The sequence below is a fragment of the Squalius cephalus genome, assembly GCF_949319135.1.
Source record: "Squalius cephalus genome assembly, chromosome: 3".
Lineage (NCBI taxonomy): Eukaryota > Metazoa > Chordata > Actinopteri > Cypriniformes > Leuciscidae > Squalius > Squalius cephalus.
The window spans coordinates 58,021,571-58,042,173 of NC_137124.1; the positions used below are offsets into that span (position 1 = coordinate 58,021,571).

The 20,603-nt window shown below is 37.3% G+C and overlaps 1 protein-coding gene across 1 annotated transcript in view; it reads left to right on the forward strand.

Annotated features, from left to right (window-relative positions):
• The window catches only part of LOC307156279 (globoside alpha-1,3-N-acetylgalactosaminyltransferase 1-like), a gene marked incomplete at its 5' end in the record, with an annotated part of 193,266 nt that overhangs the window by 132,969 nt on the left and 39,694 nt on the right, over positions 1 to 20,603 (forward strand). The window lies entirely within an intron of this gene.

Genomic DNA, 20,603 nt, shown 5'->3' on the forward strand with positions numbered 1-20,603 from the left:
TGACCATGCAGTATTTCAGCATTATAACCATATATATATGTTTCAGATATAAAGAGCACAGATCCTGCTTTAAGTAAGTACTGCCACTCTTAATGCACTCACTGAAACACGCTCAAATCACACACTTACACATACAAAAGCACATTTAGAACCATACATCTGTCAGAACCATTACCATCAAATACGATTGACAATTAGCATACAGTTTGGATTGGCGGTATGGTTCCGTTCTGGGCAAGAACTCCCTGTGCATCCATGCAGCTGTAGGGAACTTTTTCCTTCATCGAAGCAAGACCAGGAGACGTTGGGATCGCGTTCAAACAGAAGTTATTCGTTATTGAGAACTTCGCGTTGCGTTGCTGCAGTTCTTCCAACAGTCTGATCTAAAGTAACTTTACATGGTATCTTATAGGCATTTTAGGAGGAGGGACTTTTGGGGGTGGAGACCTTCCCTTTACAAAGTATGCAAATACAATATAGGCGTCAGCTCGTTACCAGAATTTCCGCAGCTCTGATCTCATCAGCATAACAGTGATCCAATCAGCCTGACTAGATCGCCCATACATTAACATTATCATAGAGACAAAAGCACAGCTGTACATTGAGCTTAATGAGTGAGGATGAGAGTCTCAGCAATTGACTCATTTAGAGAACAGGAAAAACAGGTCTGGTAGGAATCTCTTGCTGGAAACTCAATAATCATCTGAAATCAGTCTACTAAACTTTCTCAGTTTATATACTATTGCAGTGGAAACCTAAATTAAACACTTAATACATTTGTAATCCTACACAGCCTAGCATGGATAAGAGCAGGGAGAGCAGCAATAACTCCCCTTGGAGTAAACAGAACAGAACCAACATGAATGTTTGCAAATATATTTAATTAAAGATTTTAAAGTACAACATAATTCGAGAATTTATTCTGATTCAAGGGGAATCAGAATGCCAAATCCTGACTGACAACAGGAGGAGCTGGGGATGGAGGAGGGTAATTAGCTCCTGAGAAACGCGATAGCTGCTGATAATACTGAAGGAGCGTATACAGTGATAGGCGTCGTATTCCTATAGGTAGATGTGGGTCAGCTGAGAGTCAGCTGATGTGAGCTTGACTAACGTGACCTGCCAGAACTAACGCTACGCTTGACTTCTGTCAGGACCACTACCGTCAAATACGATTGACAATTAGCATTTAGTTTGGATTGGCGGTATGGTTCCGTTCTGGGCGAGAACTCCCTGCATAGCAACAAGCATGTTGTCAATACCCGAAATGTTTAGCAGTAAACATGCATATTGCAGTGAATGACATACCACCAGAAATGAAGAAGTGAAAATCGATATCAAAATGAATCAGCTGCTTGTTTGTTGTATATCCGCAGTCCAGTTCCAGTTTATTTGAGTGACGCCTGTGAGCTAGAGATGAGAGATGGAGATTTCATTTTCAATTATCTTTTTCATTGGAAATAAGTACTGAAGTACACAATACTGAAGTAATCCTGGTGGAAACTTCTGGTTCACATAGAATTAGCAACACATGTCATTAATACAGCTGGATGGTTTAATGTAACAAGCGTGATGCTGATGCTTGGATATATTTAGTCACAAATATGTTGATTTAAATAAATTCCAATCACTAGACAAGTTATTTGTAGACGTGTACTGCGTAAACTGTCACCTGTCAATGACGTCATAACCTTGTTATACTTGGTTGTAGTTTACTTATGTAGAAAAGAGAAAAAAAAATAATTCTTTTTGTCATTTACTTTTTACACACTACCCCCACCACGACCGAGGCTGATAGAATGGTTACAACCTGATGTTAGAGGCATATGTTGAGCACTATAGATACAATCTTATGGGGGAAGCATCACCCCAAGCTGGTGCAAGCAAGAACACATGGCAACAAGCGTGTTGCTGTAGCCAATTTAACAATTGTATGGGATCTCTTGGGGGAAGCTTACACTCCTATCAGCAGCAAAAACTGATACAACAAGCATGTTGTATAATCGCGGAACTATTGCTAAAACTAGTGTAGTTTGGCAGGGGAAGCATACACCCTATAGCAATAGCCCCGACTAGCGGCAAGAAAACTGATACAACTAGCATGTTTGTATAACCATAAGATTAGTGTTAAAACTAGTGTAGTCCGGTCGGAGATGCAGTGCACAGCTAAGCAATGAAATACAGTGTGTTTCCTCAGTCATTAACATGATTTCTGCTCCCGTCCTACGGATTCCATCGGCTGTGGAGGTGAAGATGACGACTCCCATGATTCCACACTCCTTCACAGGACCATCAAGGACCATACGATGTTGTTAGCGTTGAATACCAGACCTCTGTGGTGAATGTACTGTGTATTTGCACAAGTATGTTACCGATATCTAGATAGCTTTAGCCACAAGCATGTGGTAACTTTAACACAGCATGTTGCAATAATCAGACAGAATAAAGAACAGGCATTGTTCCAATGCAACCAGATAAGCATAAAACAAGGTATGCGCAAAATACTAGAAGCCAAAGTAACAAGCATATATTCGATAACATTGCACTAACAACCACCATACAGTACTGATAGCAATGTTGCTGAAATGACAGCATATTGCTGATGCCTGATAAGCTTAGCACAGCATGTGACAATGACACCAGGTATAAGCAGGTACACAGCCATGTTCCAGGGGCCCCCAGCAGGGGCTGGCTGCAGGACGACTCAACCTCCACGGACAGTTTTTAATGTTATATCAGACAATATCTATTCAAGAAATTGCTTTAGTATAATTTTCGGGACAATTAGGGCCGGATTCGGGATTCGGGACAACAGCTTAGATTTCGGGACGTCTGGTCACCCTAGATAACGCTGAAGTGACTCAACTAAATAGTGACTGTTTACTATGTCTTTTTTAAAGCTGTGCCACAGCAGAATTACTTTTGCATCGTGAATTGTTAATTCCTATCAAGTAAGCTGCTTGAATCTGTGCTGCATCGTACTAAAAGCACAGCGTGTGCAACGCGATCAGTTGCCAATGACAACACATAGTAATACGCATAGCCAATATGATCGCATGAGCCTAGCAAGATCATTTTAATGAAAACGACTAGTTAAATAAGCCCAAGCCACACGTATAGCATTAGCAACAAGCATGTTGCCAATACCCTGCTAGCTTTTAGCAATGAGTATTAAAAAGGACTTAGCTTAGCTTTGTGAAGACTTTCAGAGATGAATGGAGAATTAATCACGTCGAGTCCTGTGTCAATAATGCTGCGATGTGAGCAGCAATGCAAACTGAGGTCACTTCCAAATCAGGCAACTTATGATCAATGCGGCAAATCTCGTGTTCAAGTTTAAGATTAGTGATGTGACATTTGAACCGAGGCGTTGAAGCTTGTGTCGAGAAAAAATGGGCGTGCCAGATGAAGCCGCGATTCGAGGCTTGTGTTGTTAACGTGAAAATCACGTGACTAATGACAAACGAGGCCTCGGTTTGTGTGGATATGTCATCGGTTCGGTCTGAGTGTCACTTCCGGATAAAAGGGGTTCGAAACTCGCGCCACCTTGTGGGTGTTGTCAGGAGTAGTAGAAGTAGTAGAGTCAGAGAGTTAGATAACTATCATTGTTGTTATTGCGTCATATATGTTTTAGGGCTGTAAATTATTACATTATCAGGTTAGAATAGTTATAGTATATTGTTATTATTAATTACAGTAGCTATATTATAGTCTTGTTATATTAATTAGATAAGATTATTTGAATTGCTTTGGATTTTTGGATCTGGACTGGACTGCTTTTTTATTTGGATTGTCCTTTTGGATTTGTTTGCTTTTTGTGACCTCTTCCTTTTTCCTGGTAATAGACCAGCAAGAAAGAGGAAATCCTCCTCTGTCTGGGCTCAACAGAAGCATCAGTATCCTCATTTATACCAGCTGGCACTGGCATTTTTATGTTCCCCTGCATCCTCTGTTCCTTGTGAAAGGATATTTTCCAAGGCTGGACCCAGCAAACACAGAACGTTGGCACAACGTACCCAACCTTCTAACAACGTTTTATCAACATGGCCAAAAGGTTGCTATAAATACGTTGTGTGGTGAAGGTTGTTACATCGTTGTCACGTTTACATTAAACCACCGTTCAGGGCCATTGTGCCAACGGTGTCTTGACAACTACTGGACTACATATGTACTCGGCTGAGTCCCAATTCGCATACTATCCGTCCTAAATAGTATGCGAAACTAGAATTAGTACGTCCCAAATCGTAGTATGTGTAGCTGCCTGGTTTAAGAAAGGTTGAACTCGTTTACTGATGATTCCCACACACTTTATTTGAATGTCCGTCATCACAGATTCGATCACCGTTGGACACCATGACTCGTTGAGAATCAACGTAAAAGCTTGTACAAAAGAAAACAAAATACCAAAATGAATAAACCTTGAAATAAACATACATGAAAACCAAATAAGTAAAGATTAAAGACTTAAATATTCATAAACATTATACAAAGCAACAACCAACAATTAATCTTGATACAAAGAAAATAAATCAAAACAAAACATAAAGATAACAGGAAGTCTACAACCGTACCTTGTTCTCCATTTAAACCAGAAGCTAAATCCTTTTAAACTAATTGCAAACCGTAAACCTTTGATACCACAAACATGTACGTCTGGGTCTCGTTCCATACTGAAATGTTTGGACCATATGCGCATTATATCCGCTCATGCGTGTGAACGTCAAAATAAAAGACCTCTGTTACCATAACACAAACAAAACCCAATCTCAGAAAATCAAATACCATACAAAAATAAACAAAAAATAAATCATTTAAGGACTATATTATTTACATATTTTCAAAACAGACAATATAACAAAGTCATTAACACTCCCACCAAATTATGAGTGCAAATCTCACACCAAAATGTACAAGCATGAGTAATTTCCCTTTATCCTTTTTTTTTTTTTTTTTTACATTTTTTGTTCTTATCCTTTTTTTCCTTTCTTTTTTACAATTTAACCTCAAACCAACATTAAAAATTCTAAACCATGAGTTAAGACATTAAAATGATACCCATTGACCTCTCAATCTCTCAATGAGAAAATTTCGAATGAAAAACACTAATGTCCCTCCATTAATAAAATTAGTTTTTGCACTGGTCTTTCAATTACGGACGGTTTGCTAACACGCTTGCCCTTTGCATTAAGCTTCGGGTCGCCTAGAAATATCTTGGCTCTTCTTACAAGTCCATCATCGCTAGAAATAGTTTCCTTTATTCTGCCAAGCCTCCACTCGTTTCTAGGCATTTCCTCTTCTTTGACGATAACAAGATCATCAACTTGAAGATTTCTCTTAGACACGTTCCACTTTTGTCGGGCATCTATATTCGCAAGATACTCTTTGCGCCAGCGACTCCAAAATTGTTCCGCTAAATACCGCACATGTCTCCATCTCTTACGTGCAAATACATCCTCCCTGACGAAATTTCCTGGTGGAGGCAAAGCAGTAGTCGATTTTAACGTAAGCAGATGATTTGGAGTGATTGGTGCTAGACTTTGAGGATCAGTCAGGCAATCAACAGTAAGCGGCCTATTATTCACAATAGCCACTGCTTCATACAAAAAGGCTCGTAAGGAGGAGTCATTTAACCTTCCCGGATGAAGTGCAAGATTAGCATTTAGCACAGATCTGACTGTTCTAATTTGACGTTCCCACACGCCGCCAGCGTGACTTGCATGTGGTGCATTCATGATGAAGTCGCACTGCTTCTCTGATAGGAAGATTTTCACTCTTTCCACATCCATTTCCTTAAGTGCATCCTTCAACTCATTTTATGCTCCCACAAAGTTGCTTCCTTGATTGGACCTTATCTGTTGCACAGTGCCTCTCATGGCAATAAAACAACGCAGAGCATTGATGAAAGAATCTGGTCATATCAGTAAGCATCTCAATGTGTACAGCACGGGAACTGAAACAAGTAAAGAGAAGACCATACCGTTTATGAACACTTCTGCCCTGCTTGATAAGTAATGGGCCAAAGCAATCCATGCCAGTATATGTAAACGGAGGCGATGGAACCACTCTCTCCATGGGGAAATCAGCCATTCTCTGCTCTTCAACAGGTCGCCTGTGCTTTCTGCAAATTATACAACTCCTAATACAGGATGTCACAATCTTGTTGATTCCCGGTATCCAAAAGCCATTAGATCTTATCTCATTTACAGTAAATCCTTTGCCTTGGTGCGCAACTTTGTTGTGAAAGTGAGCAACAATCATTTCTGTGATCTGATGATTTCTTGGAATTATTATAGGATGTTTCACAGAATCTGGAAAGGTTGAGCGGCAAAGTCTACCTCCCACCCTGAGTAAACCGTCTTTATCCATGAAAGGGTCAAGAGAGTACAATGCACTCTGAGATGAGATATTTCTTCCACTCTTAATCACTTTCAGATCATCCTTGTAGGAAGTATCTTGCAGACATTTGATTATGTGAAGTTCTGCCTTTTGACGCTCAAGCATAGTACTGAGATGATTAGATTTCTCTTTGTTGGCTCTCCTTAGAAGATGAGCTATAGCTCCGATTGCTTTTGACCAAGAAGAAAACTTTGAAAGAAGGTCTATCAAGCTCAGATTCCTTGTGCAATCAGTATTCAAAGTACAACACATTTTTACCTCTGGATCTCCAAGCAGAAGTTCAGGAACATGTTCTTCTGGTATAGACATTTGTTCATCCCACAAGAACTTAGGACCAGTGAACCAGTTTGAGGTGAGTAACTCCTTCGCTGTTAAACCTCTGGATGCATGATCAGCAGGGTTTTCCTCTGTTGGAACATATTTCCACTGCTGGGGAGTCGTACTGAGATGTATTCTTTGCACTCGATTGGCAACAAAAGTGTGAAATCTGCGTGCCTCATTACTTATACTGTATATCCCAACACTACTTTGGAGTCTGTCCAAAATGTCTCCTTGACAACAGCATAGTCCAGTTCTCTCTTAAGCATACTGCTCACTTTAACAGAAACGACGGCAGCTGTTAACTCTAATCTGGGGATTGTTGTAACTTTAAGAGGTGCAACTCTTGATTTCCCAACAACCAGTGCACAGTGAATATCTCCATCCTCATTTTTAAGTCTCAAATATGAACATTGACCATATCCATGGACACAAGCATCAGAAAAGTGGTGCAATTCAATTTGAATAGCTCTTCCGAAACTAGAGGGTGCATATGTTCGTGGTACATCTATTTCCTGCAGATGGTTTAAATCTTGTCTCCATCGCTCCCACCTTAGATTCAGTTCATTTGATAAAGGGTCATCCCATCCACTGCCACGCTTGCATACATCCTGCAGTATTCCTTTTCCACTCAACAGCACGGGTGCAATAAGTCCCAGAGGATCATAAACGGAAGCAACAGTAGACAAGATGCCACGTCGAGTAACAGGTTGATCTTTTAACTGAACTTTAAACTTGAAACAGTCCGATTCTCTTTCCCATTGTATGCCAAGAGTTCTTTCCAGGGGTAACTCGTCAAATGAAAGATCAACATTCTTCACATCAGAGATTCTTTCTGAGATGGGAATGCTATCCAGCACTACTTTACTGTTTGACACAAATTTGTGGAGCCGTAGGCCACCTATAGCACAAAGCTGCCGTGCCTCATCTGCAACTTTAACAGCTTCTTCAGCATTCTCCACACTGATCACTCCATCATCCACATAGAAATTTCTCCTCACAAACTGTGAACCTAGTGGATACAACTCGCTGTTTTCAGTTGCAAGATGTTTCAAGCCATAATTCGTACACCCTGAGGATGAGGTGGCACCAAAGAGATGAACCTTCATGTGAAACTCACTTGCGGGCTGGTTGAGATCGCCATCTTTCCACCATAGGAAGCGCAGGAAGTCTCTATCAGATTCATCGACATGAAACTGGTCGTACATTTTCTCTACATCACACATAAGTGCAACGGGATGTTGACGAAATCGAATCAAGATGCCATTTAGACCGTTTATCAGGTCGGGACCTTGAAGCAGGAAATCATTTAAAGAATACCCCCTATACCTGGCAGAGCAATCAAACACTACCAGCAATTTATCTGCCTTTTTTGGATGGAAGACACCATGGTGCGGTATGTACCAGGTTTCTCCCTCCTTGCCGCTGTCACGTACTTCCTCCGCATCTCCTCTCTGCAAGATTTCATTCATGAATTCATTATAACGTTTTTTATACATCTCATCTTTAGTCATCTTTCTTTTGAGATGGTTGAGTCTGATAATGACACCTTGTTTATTGTTTGGTAAGTTAGGCCTCACTTTAAAAGGAAGTGGCATTTGATAATGGCCATGAACATTCATCTGTATACCTTCCTTTAATTTCTCAAGAAAAAGGACGTCATCCTGGGAAACCTTTGCACTCTCTTCTTCAGTGTCTTTAAAATCACTCTCAAGGACACAAATGACATCACCTGGCGTGATAGAAGGGAGCTCCTTAACCGCAATGCGGTGACACAATCTACTGATTTCAGGTAGATCAAGGTGTGGTGAAGAACAACCTACTATACTCCATCCTAAGTCTGTCTGAATGGCGTAGGGTTCATCATCACCTCCCACTATTACTTCTCTGGGGATCATTGACCTTGAACAATTGTAACCTATTAAGAGAGCAACATCACAGTTCTGCAATGGAGGTATCCTGTCTGCAATGACTGTAAGATGATTCCAATTTTTAGAGACTTCACAAGTTGGAATGTGGCCACGATTAACTGGTATGCAGTCTTTGGTGTAAGCAGGTGGTAAATCAATATAATTACCAGATTTGTATGCTCTCACTTGGAGTCCTGATACTCTCTCACTCTGCAGGATGGCATCTTTTCCAAGCATGGTGGTAAGCTTCAATTTTACTGGAAACGTTGTTGCCTGTAGATTATCGCTCACTTCTCTGTCAATAAACGTAGTATCACTCTGAGAATCCAGAAGTGCCTATATCAGTTTCTCACAACTTGGATTTTGTTTTACAGATACCCTGACAGGTACAATCATTGAAGTATAAGTATTTCGCTCTTCCACATTTACACTCAAAGTCACTGCATTCATTGTACCATCAGGGTCACTTTGAGTCTGAACTGCAGAAGATAAAGTCTTTGCCACTTTCACAAAGTTGTCATTGTGTAAACTAGTTGGATGCTTCCTTTTACAGGTATTACAAGTGAAATGATAACGACACTCCTTTGCACTGTGACCAGACTTCAAGCATCCATAGCAAAGCCTCTTCTCTTGGATAAATTTAAGTCGCTCCTCCAATGGTTTACTGAGAAAGCTGAAACAATTGTCAAGTTGATGGTTATCTTTCTGGCAAAGCATACACAACATTTTATTCACTGGTTTGACAGCTTTTTGACTCTCGATGTTTGCGTGAGTAGTGAAAACTCTAACTCTGTTTCTTGTTGTTTTCAGATTTGCCTTTTCAGTGACAGGTTCTGCAACGTGAAGAGCATGAAATGAGGTAACTGGGTTGCAAGCAATCTCTGCTTCAGTAGACACAAAAGCAACAAATTCTTTAAAAGTGGGATACTCGTGATTTTCAGAAAGAGATTGTGTGACTTGACGATTCCATCTGCCAATTGCCCAATCTGGTCATTTCAGTACAAGTTTCTGATTTTCTTGGTAGTCATTTAAAATTTGAAGGCCTTTGACATGTGGCATGACATCTTGGCATGCATTTAAAAAGTCAGAGAAGGTTTGAAGACCAATGGCATCCTTTTGATGAATTTTAGGCCAGCTTGCCAGCTTTTCCCTGAACGCTTTTTGTATCACAAATGGTTGGCCATAACGATCGTTCAGTCTGCTCCACGCATCTTTATAGGCTTCATCATCTGTTCTGAAGAATGTTCCTTCCAAAGCTTTCCTAGCAGGACCACTCACATATTTCTTGAGGTAAAACATCTTATCAGCAGGAGAGACAGTTTTCTTGTCAATAAGTGCAGTAAAGGATTGCTTAAACTCAATGAAATGAATGGGGTCACCAACAAAAACAGGAGGCTCTGGCACCGGCAACTTACTCATGGTCAGGCCATCTTGAAATGCTTGAACAAGAAGAGGTATATCAGTTGTTGATGCTTTGACTCTCTCCCTTTTAGTTTCATGACACACCCTTTGAAACGTTTCTTGCTTTTTCACATTTGTTTGAGAGAAATCTGATTCGGATCCGTTTATACTGCTACAATCTTTGGACAAGTTAGTCTTCTCTTTCTCAACCTCTTGATTATAGACTTCTAGTTTAGCTTGAGCTGCTTTCAGATCCCTTTGCGCTTGAATATGCTCTAGTTCCTTCAACTCGATGTCAAGAGCCCTTTTATGTTGTTCTTCTAACTGCTTTATCTTTTCTTTTTGCTTTGATTCTTCTAGCAAAACATTATATGCAGCTTGCTTAGCTGCCACTTCTGCTGCAGCGTCTACAAGTTTGGCTTCTAAGCTTGATACAACAGAGCGATGACTAGAGTAATTACTAGTTTTCTGACTAACTCGTGAAACCGTTGAACCAAAGATTGAATGGGCATATTGATGGTCTAATATTTCTCTCCCTTTCACCATCAAAATCTCCATCTAAACCTGTTATTCTTTCATAAATGATTTTAATGATGTCAGCTGTAACTGCTTCACAAGCATCCATTTTTCTCCTCATTTCAATAGCAGGTGATACACGCTCTCTAAAGTCTTCATAAGCACTCAGAACTTTGTTTTTGGCCGCCTCCAAAGTATCAATCAAAATAGCTAATTGATTCCCTAGTGCGTCTGATTTAAGATGCTCACGTGCGCTACGAGCTTCTATTTTCCATTGATTATATAAAGATACAATCTTTTTCTCCTTCTTTGATAGCTCTTCTTGCTGATACACTAACATTTTTTCAGTAGGCACATGCGTGCGCTTTGAATGGCGTGTATTCTCACTTTGAGTTTCTACATGATGGCTATCAGTTTGCCTATCTGCCTCCTTTGCACCTGCATCTGATTTTGACATTTTCAGCTCACCAAATTACATAACATTATTCACATTTAACATTCAAATTAATTTGTTAAAATATGTTCAGCAAATTCACTTTAACCACATGGGCTGAAACATAACCCTTAAAAATGAAACTCGTTTGATACACAATTAGTCCTTTAGTCCATTAATAGACAATCTACACGCGGCAATGTCCATTCAACCTTTAAATCAGACACGATAAATGAGAAAAGATTTCTCTTCAGAGTTCATTTCACATCTTTGTCTTTGGTACTCACTGCGATCCACCAAACAATTTGGAACAGCTCACTTCCCTTAATCAGTTCATTAAATCGCTCCAACTGCTGCCCGTAGATTTGTAGAGCCGTCCGCTGGAACTTCACTTGAAACTTGATCCATATAGAGAACAGTCAATCACCTAGTCCACGACGAGCGCGCCGACATTAAAGTTCCTCCATCAACCATGGCGTTCCTTGAAGCAATACAGCGGTTTGGTGATGGCAAGCTTTTACTGTAGCTGCCTGGTTTAAGAAAGGTTGAACTCGTTTACTGATGATTCCCACACACTTTATTTGAATGTCCGTCATCACAGATTCAATCACCGTTGGACACCATGACTCGTTGAGAATCAACGTAAAAGCTTGTAAAAAAGAAAACAAAATACCAAAATGAATAAACCTTGAAATAAACATACATCAAAACCAAATAAGTAAAGATTAAAGACTTAAATATACATAAACATTATACAAAGCAACAACCAACAATTAATCTTGATACAAAGAAAATAAATCAAAACAAAACATAAAGATAAAGATAACAGGAAGTCTACAACCGTACCTTGTTCTCCATTTAAACCAGAAGCTAAATCCTTTTAAACTCCTTGCAAACCGTAAACCTTTGATACCACAAACATGTACGTCTGGGTCTCGTTCCATACTGAAATGTTTGGACCATATGCGCATTATATCCGCTCACGCGAGTGAACGTCAAAATAAAAGACCTCTGTTACCATAACACAAACAAAACCCAATCTCAGAAAATCAAATACCATACAAAAATAAACAAAAAAATAAATCATTTAAGGACTATATTATTTACATATTTTCAAAACAGACAATATAACAAAGTCATTAACAGTATGTTGAAATGAGTATTCCAAAGATACCCGGATGGTCTACTATTTCCGGTTAGAATTCGATTTGCAGATCAATGCACACTCTAACGGCTAATATTGCCCACAACCCATTGCGTGCGGGAGGGAGGAGCTTTGTGGTGATGGTGGTGATGTAAACATGGCAGCCGGTGTGGTGAACAATCGAGTCCGACTGAAGAGATGAGTCCGAGCTGCGTGAGGAGAAAGACCGCGAAATTTAAAAATACGACTGTATTTTTTACACACCGGATGCAGCAGCGGAGATGCGCCCTCAGTTTTTAAGTGTAAGAATTCAAATGTTTAACCCTAATTAAAGTTATATTTTATTGTCTCGTAATATTAATGGGTTTATGTTGTGCCAAAAAAGTACCATGTTTATCTTGTAGGGTAAATAAAAAGGCTCTAGTACAGTGTCTTGCAAGTGTCTTTTTTTATGTATTTCTTTTGATGTTTCTGTCTTAGATTTATACCTTACTATAAACCCTTATGAAAATAAACACCTTTTACTACACTAACCATAGTTTAACCACACTGACTTATTTGTAGTAATACTGTGGCTGTACAAATGTTAACTTTATCAGTCCAACCAAAGAAACATGGTTACTACACTTTTACTATAGTAAAAGCATGATTCATTTTCATCGGGGTATTTTTGAGTATTATACATAAGTATAAAATACGTTAAACAATAGTTATACAATAAATATTTTAACTCAGAAAATAAGTAGCTTTCGTTACACACATTGCACATGAACGTCAGAACCAGCCGCCTCACAAACGACCTGCGTTTGGTTGATATACGACGAATCCCTGCTTCACTCCTCAATTTGGTAAAACACATTGTAAATGTATTGTGGAAAAAAAAGATGGGAATAGTAAATAAAATTATATTGGACATATAAGAATGAATGAAATGTAAAATGTTTTGTTAACAGTCGCGGTGTGCATAACTAGGCAACCACGTTCTCGTTCACGTTGCATGACGTCATCGAAGTATGTCCCAGAACGTGCATACTCTTTTGCTACACGGAGGCCGACCAAGATGGCGGTGTGAACGGACTGAATTTTCGAGCTCTCAGCACCAACTTTAGATAGACTCGAATTTGAAAAGATCTTTCAAGTTGAACAAAGCGTACATGGTTTTGACAGTTTTTTTCTTTCTTTTTTGCTTTATATCGTTAATGTAAAATGCCCAAATCTGCACAGAAACGTCCAAATGCTGTTAGCAATGCAGCAAACACTGATGGCATGGAGGTTATCACCGATCACGTTTACGAAGATGGAATAATTCACAATCTGAACAACAAAGAAGAATTTCCTCCACTTCCCATAACACCCAGTAAACGTCCATTAGCCAAAAAACCTACGTTCTCCCAAACCTTTACGGACAACTTGAAGTCTGACGAGATCGTTGCTAAACTGGCTAATCTCATTAACACCAGAAGCGATGCTCTAGAAGAGATGGTCAAAGCTACACACACAGAAATCAAGGATTTAAAAGAAAAGATGTGTTGTATTGAAAGACGTGTGGAGAAGAGTGAACAATCTACACTGACCTGCATGAATCGTGTGACCGATCTGGAGCGTTACGGCAGAAGATGGAACATAAAATTACACGGCATCCCAGAAGCAGCGAAGGAAAATATTCGCGAGGAAGTGATTCGCATCTGTCAAGAAGTGTTACCACAAGATAGAGATCAGCTGCCAGCGGCGATAGATATCGCCCACCGCGTGGGTTCCAAGCGTCCGAATGAGCCGAGGCCACGAGCCGTCATCATTCGCTTCATTGTGAGGAGATACAGGGAAGCAGTGTGGAAAGCTGCAAAAAACAACCCATTCCTTCGGAATCATGGTTTGCACTTCACTGAAGACTTAACGAAGGAGGATAGGGAATCAAGGCATAAACTGTGGCCAATGATTAAAAAGGCAAGAGAGGAGGGCAAATCGGCATACTTCGTTGGAGGTCGAGGTTTTGTTGATGGCGTGGAAATAACATAAGCAATAGACAAACGTTATATTAGCCTACAATCCATCTGAGACGCAAGGTTTGTTGTTCTGAGTTTCAGGAAAAGTGGCAAGCAAAAATACATTCCTGCTGTGTTATTGATTAGATCTGTTATGCTTTCAATTCGAAAGTGAAGAAATTTCCTAATGGAAGGCTAAGGGTCAAGTATCCTAGTTTAATTGTTTTAATGGGTGCTGATCTTGATTTTCATTTCTTTATATTCTTCTAAAGATTTCCTTTATTATATTTTGTATGTTCAACTTGTTCTGTTAAACCTGTTGGATTTATCTCTTATATCTTTTAACGCTAGGGGGGGTTGCGTAATAATATTAAAAGAAAAGCATTATTTCTATTTGCTAGACAATACAGAGCTGATTTCTGTTATATACAAGAAGCTCATTCGGTAAATGATGATGTTAAATTTTGGAATGGTCAATGGGGGTCTTCAATATGGTTTTCCCATGGTTCTGAACATTCAGCAGGGGTAATAACACTTAAGAATAGATTTAATGGTGAAGTTGTGCAATCATTATGTGATTCCGAAGGTCACTTTGTTTGTTTGCTACTTAATTGTAATGATGTGTGTATTATTACAGCTAATATCTATGGGTACAATAGGAAGTCAGAAAATGACAATCTTTTAGGGATCATAGAGAATACATTTAAAAGCTGGTTAGACAAATATCCAAATGCTTATATTATAATGGGAGGGGATTTTAATATTGTGCAGGATTATACTGTTGATAAATGGCCATCAGGACGTCCAAAATCTACAAATACTAATCTCAAAAACTTTATGGATACATTTAATCTAATAGATGTTTGGAGATCTAAATGCCCTAATAATATAGTATTTACATGGAGTAACAAATCAGGTTCAAATCAGTCCAGAATAGACTATTGGTTAGTTTCTGAAAGTCTTGACAAAGATGGGATCGATGTAGATATTTTACCTACTCCCTTAACAGATCACAGAGCTATTTATATAAATGTGAAGCTGTTTCATAAAACACATAATGTAAATTCTTCATATTGGAAACTCAATAATTCCCTTCTGCTGCATAAGGAGGTCCAAAAGAAAGTTAAAGATTTGATTTCTAGTCATTGGTCTAAAGCCAAAATGGAAAATGCCTTCAGTACAAATTGGGAACTTCTAAAATTTGAAATTGGCAAATATATGAGAAAATATGGTTCATTGATGGCCAAAAGTAAAAGATCTGAAGAAGCTAAAATAATAACAAGAATGACAAATTTGTCTCAGAAACATCCAGATTCTCTTCTAGAGGGCGAAAAATTAGAATTGGTCGACTTAACAAGTAAATTAGATGACATGTATAAGAAAAAAGTAGAGGGTGCCTTTATTCGTTCTAAAAGAAAGTGGCTTGAGGAAGGGGAACAAAACTCACATTATTTTTTCAATTTAGAAAGGCAGAATTTTGTTAATAACACCATTAATAAGTTAAACATTAATGGGGTTACAACGGATGATCATACAGTAATTTCTCAGTACTGTAGTGAATTCTATAAGAATTTGTATACCTCTAGTTACTCTCAGGTGACTGCTGATGCCTTCTTGAATTCGTTGCAAATTAAACCCATTGGTAAACCTGAAAAGGACTCTTGTGATAAAACGATTACAATATCTGAATTGTCTGAAGCAATTAGTCATCTGAAAAATTCCAAATCACCAGGTACTGATGGTTTGACATCTGAATTATATAAATTATTTTCCAAAGAATTGGCTCCTTTTCTTGTAGAAGTATTTGCTGAAAGCATTGAGAGACAGTATCTTCCACCAACTCTAACACAAGGTTTAATTACATTGCTCCCCAAACCAAAAAAAGACAAGCTATATATTGATAATTGGCGCCCTATCTGTTTATTAAACAATGATTATAAATTGCTGGCCCTAATTTTAGCTAGAAGATTGAAAAAAGTTTTGGATTCCGTAATTGATGAATCACAATCAGGATTCATGAAAAATCGACATATAACGAATAATATAAGATTAGTGTTGGATGTCCTGGACTATTCAGAATTGATTAATGATAATGGGTTTATATTATTTTTAGATTTTTATAAAGCATTCGACTCGGTTGAGCATCAGTTCATCTTTGACACGCTTAAGAAATTTGATTTTGGTATTTTTTTTTCTGCAACAATTAAAACCCTTTATAAAAAAGGCAACTGTTCTATTAAATTATTAAATGGTACTTCCCCTAGATTCGATATTACTAGAGGAATTAGGCAACGGTGCCCTGTCTCTCCATACCTCTTTCTATTAGTGAGTCAGCTTCTCTCTTCTCATATTAAATCAAGTCCAATGAAAGGCATCACTATCTTTGATAGAGAGATCAAAATAACCCAATTAGCAGATGACACTACGCTCTTCATTCAAAACGAAGACCAGATCTCAGTGGCTACTGAATTAATCTGCGAATTTTCAAGGGCATCTGGTGTATACTTAAATTTGGCTAAATGTGAGCTTATGGCCATCAAGGAATGTTCTGAAGCATCTTATAATGGTATTCCCTTAAAAACTGAGGTTCAGTATTTGGGAATAAGCATTACTAAAGATCAGCACAGAAGGTGTTTGTTAAATTTTAATCCTATTGTTGAAAAAACTAAAAGGAAATTAAATCACTGGCTTATGAGAGACCTTTCTTTAAGGGGCAGAATTTTACTTACAAAGGCAGAGGGAATTTCTAGACTGACGTATGCAGCAATGGCTTTGCATCTTAATAAAAAAATGCAAAGAAATAGATAAAATACTGTTTGACTTTATATGGAAAAACAAAATACATTACATAAAGAAAACAATTATAATTAATTCATATGAAAATGGTGGCCTAAATGTTTTGGATTTTGAAATGTTAAATAATACATTTAAAGTTAATTGGCTTCGTCAGATTGTCAGAAATCCTTACTCGATCTGGAACTTTATACCCTCCCATATTCTTTCTAACCTTGGTAATATACATTTTCTTCTTAGTTGTAATTATAATATTGATAAAGTACCAGTGAAACTTTCGGAATTTCATCGCCAGGCCTTTTTATCATGGTCACTGATTTTCAAGCATAATTTTTCACCACATAAGTATTATATATGGAACAATAGGGATATATTATATAAGCGCAAATCATTGTTTTTGAAACATTGGTTTGATAATGGAATCATATTGGTGGATCAGTTATTTAATTCAAAGGGTTTTCTTTTCACTTACAATGAGTTTTTGGCGCATTATAAGATTCCTGTAACACCAGGGGAATATGCAAAAGTTTTTGGTGCAATTTCTCCTGAAATCTGTATGCTGTTTAGACATCAAAAAAGAATTAATACTCAACAATTGTCCCCACCTACTATAGTAAGTACTTATGTAGGTAATATATGTTTTTCCCTTAACGCAAAGAACAGATCTATAAGAGTTATTTCAAAGAAATTCTGTGTCTTTGCCTTATATTTACTCATATTGGAATCGTTTTACAGAAGATATTGTGTGGAAAAAGGTTTGGCTTATACCTAATCAATATTTAATTACAAACAAAGTTAAGGAGGTATCATTCAAATTGATACATAGAATATACCCTGTAAAACATTACTTTATAAAATTTAAAAGTGATATTGATGTTAATTGCACCTTTTGTGACAGTTGCCCTGAAACTGTGGTTCATTTATTTTGGCACTGCCCATTTGTAAGACCATTTTGGCAAAATGTCTGTGATTTTATCACAAGAAACATTGATGACCAATTTATGTTGTTTTGGAAACATATTTTATTTGGTCTTTGGGAGAACAGTAGAATCAAGCATAGTCAGGTTTATATAATTAATTTTATTCTTTTAATGGAAAAATTTTATGTTCACAAATGTAAATTCTCCTGTAAAAAAACCTTGTTTTATTTCATTCAGGAAAGAAATTGAGCTTTATATTGATTCACTCCGATTTTCTATGAAGCAAAAAGCAATTAAAACATTGAAAATTTGTAAATGCTTTAATATCTTCATGTAAATTAGCAATAGCCCCCTAGAGTGTATCTATATTGTATTTCATTGTATATACAAATGTTTGTAAAAGACTTTTTGTTGATAAAAAAAAAAAAAAAATTCAATTCAAAAATTGAAAAATAAGGCCAAAACAGAAAAAAAAAAAAAAAAACTCTTTTGCTACACACTCAAAAGTATGTACTTTTTCCTCACAAAAAAAGTACATACTTTTAGGGCGTAGTATAAGTAGGCGAATTGGGACTCAGCCCTCGTCACTGCCCTGAAGCGCGAAAATCAGACTTTTAAATTTCAACCGCCCGTTGGGCTCATTGTGTTGTCTCGCTCTTCATCGAGCAAGGATACGTGAGTATTGCGTTTTATTTACCTCAGCTAAATAAGATACGTAATTATTCAAACACAATCTACAACTTTATTTTCTAATGTGACTAATGTAGCCTCGCTTGCACTGTTTAGTTTTTCATTTAATTTGTCTGCTATTTAGTATCATTATTTTTTTTTCCCCCTTTTGATTTGTGGATGTTTCCTGGACTGATTCCGTTTAACGCTACGTTACCGAATTTTATCGTCCGGCTTTCGACTACTGTCTGCCATGTACAGAACCGGTTTTGTTCATTAAATGTTCTGATCTTTGCTTTTTATGTTTTATTTATTATACTTAAAAGAAATGTGTATATTCATTTATTTAGTTTTTTTCTTTTTTCACAAATGTATGACTTTTGGAAGTGCAATTTGATTACCATATATGCAGTTAGTTTTAATAAAGTTGAATTAACGTAACCTTCTGTAACTTTTACTCTTCAAAGTGTACATTTGCAGGTGTTGATTATAATTAGGCTAATTTACTGATAGCCCCATTAAATAATAATAAGGATAAACAATATTTAATAAAACTATATAATTATCTAACATCTGACTAATTAAAAATTAACCTCTAAACATAAAATGTTTATGTGGGGGATATCTATAGGCCTATCTAGCATAAAAACAAAAAATTGTCAGAACGTCATCTCTCAGTTGCTGAATGTCGCGCAATAACGTTGCTACAGTCCTGTTGCGTCTATTCTATGTTGTTACAATGTTGTGAGCACATAGACAGCGACGTTGCCATAGAAGAAATGCAATGTGCTACAGACGTTGCCACAACGTAAATGTGTTTGCTGGGGAGATATTTTGTCAGAGAAGAGGAATCATCTAAACCCCAACACACTTGAAATAATTCTGTTTCTCAATAAAAATCTATTGTAATCCTTCCTTCACCCACCCCAGCCTGCAGTGTTGCAGGTTGCTCCTCTATATCTCCAGTCCCATAAGCACAACACTGCACTAAAACTAGTAACAGTTCACTGCACAATAACCCCCAGAAACTATTTTTTACCACCCCAGACTATTCTGTTGCAGTTTACTTTATTACACTCCACCATAAGCACTGCACTCAACACAGTGTCGCTTTTGTTGTTCATACTGTCACTATCCAAACAATTTATGAATAATTAATTAACTGTGTGTGACAGTTGTCTCTACACAAGTAAATTCAAACAGAGAAAGATACAAATTTTATATTATACCCAGGCAATGGACAAATGTCTGCTCAGGTCTTTTTATTATTGCAAATGAAAGGTTACAGACATTAACAGTGAGAAGAAAATAAATAAATAAATAAGGGGGGGGGGGGGGTCTTTTATATTTAAAAGACCCAAATATAGCCTATTCATACGCCTATTCATTCTTTTTCTTACGTGAATAGGGTAACATTTTTAACCTTTAGATATCACCATGAAAATTACTGAGTTGATTACTTACATCAAGACAAACAAAAAATGTATTACAAGTTTTTTTAAATTGTTTTTTAACATGTACAAATGGTGCATAATCTAATTATGTATGTGATGTATGTATGCATATCTAATTTGCATAAATACCACAACAGATCTAAACATTGGGTGAAATGTGAAAATGCCTTGTTGAATCTTGTTGACATATAACAGTAAAATACTTAATATTAAGGTCTGAATGAACCCATTTAGGCTACCCATGAGCATTAATACATAGAGGCAGGAAGAAGTACTTTAAACCAGCCTTTCATGAAATGGCTTAATTTAATTGTAAAAACCAATGATTTAAAATGTAATGATTTAAGCAAAGCTTTCTTCAAAGGTTAAACCAAACTTTTATTTTTACAGGTTGCCGTGTAGACCTTTGAGTCTCTCTGTGTTTTTATGATATGACAATAGTTTTTCTCAAATCCAGCTAAAATGCTCCTGAAGTGACTCTCAAAGCGGCTGTGTAGATGAAGTTCATGCATTCATGTCCATATAGGCTGAAAACATCGCGAGCATATATATGTGTGTATATGTATGTGTGTGTATATGTATGTGTGTGTATATATATATATATATATATATATATATATATATATATATATATATATATATATATATATATATATATATGCGTGCC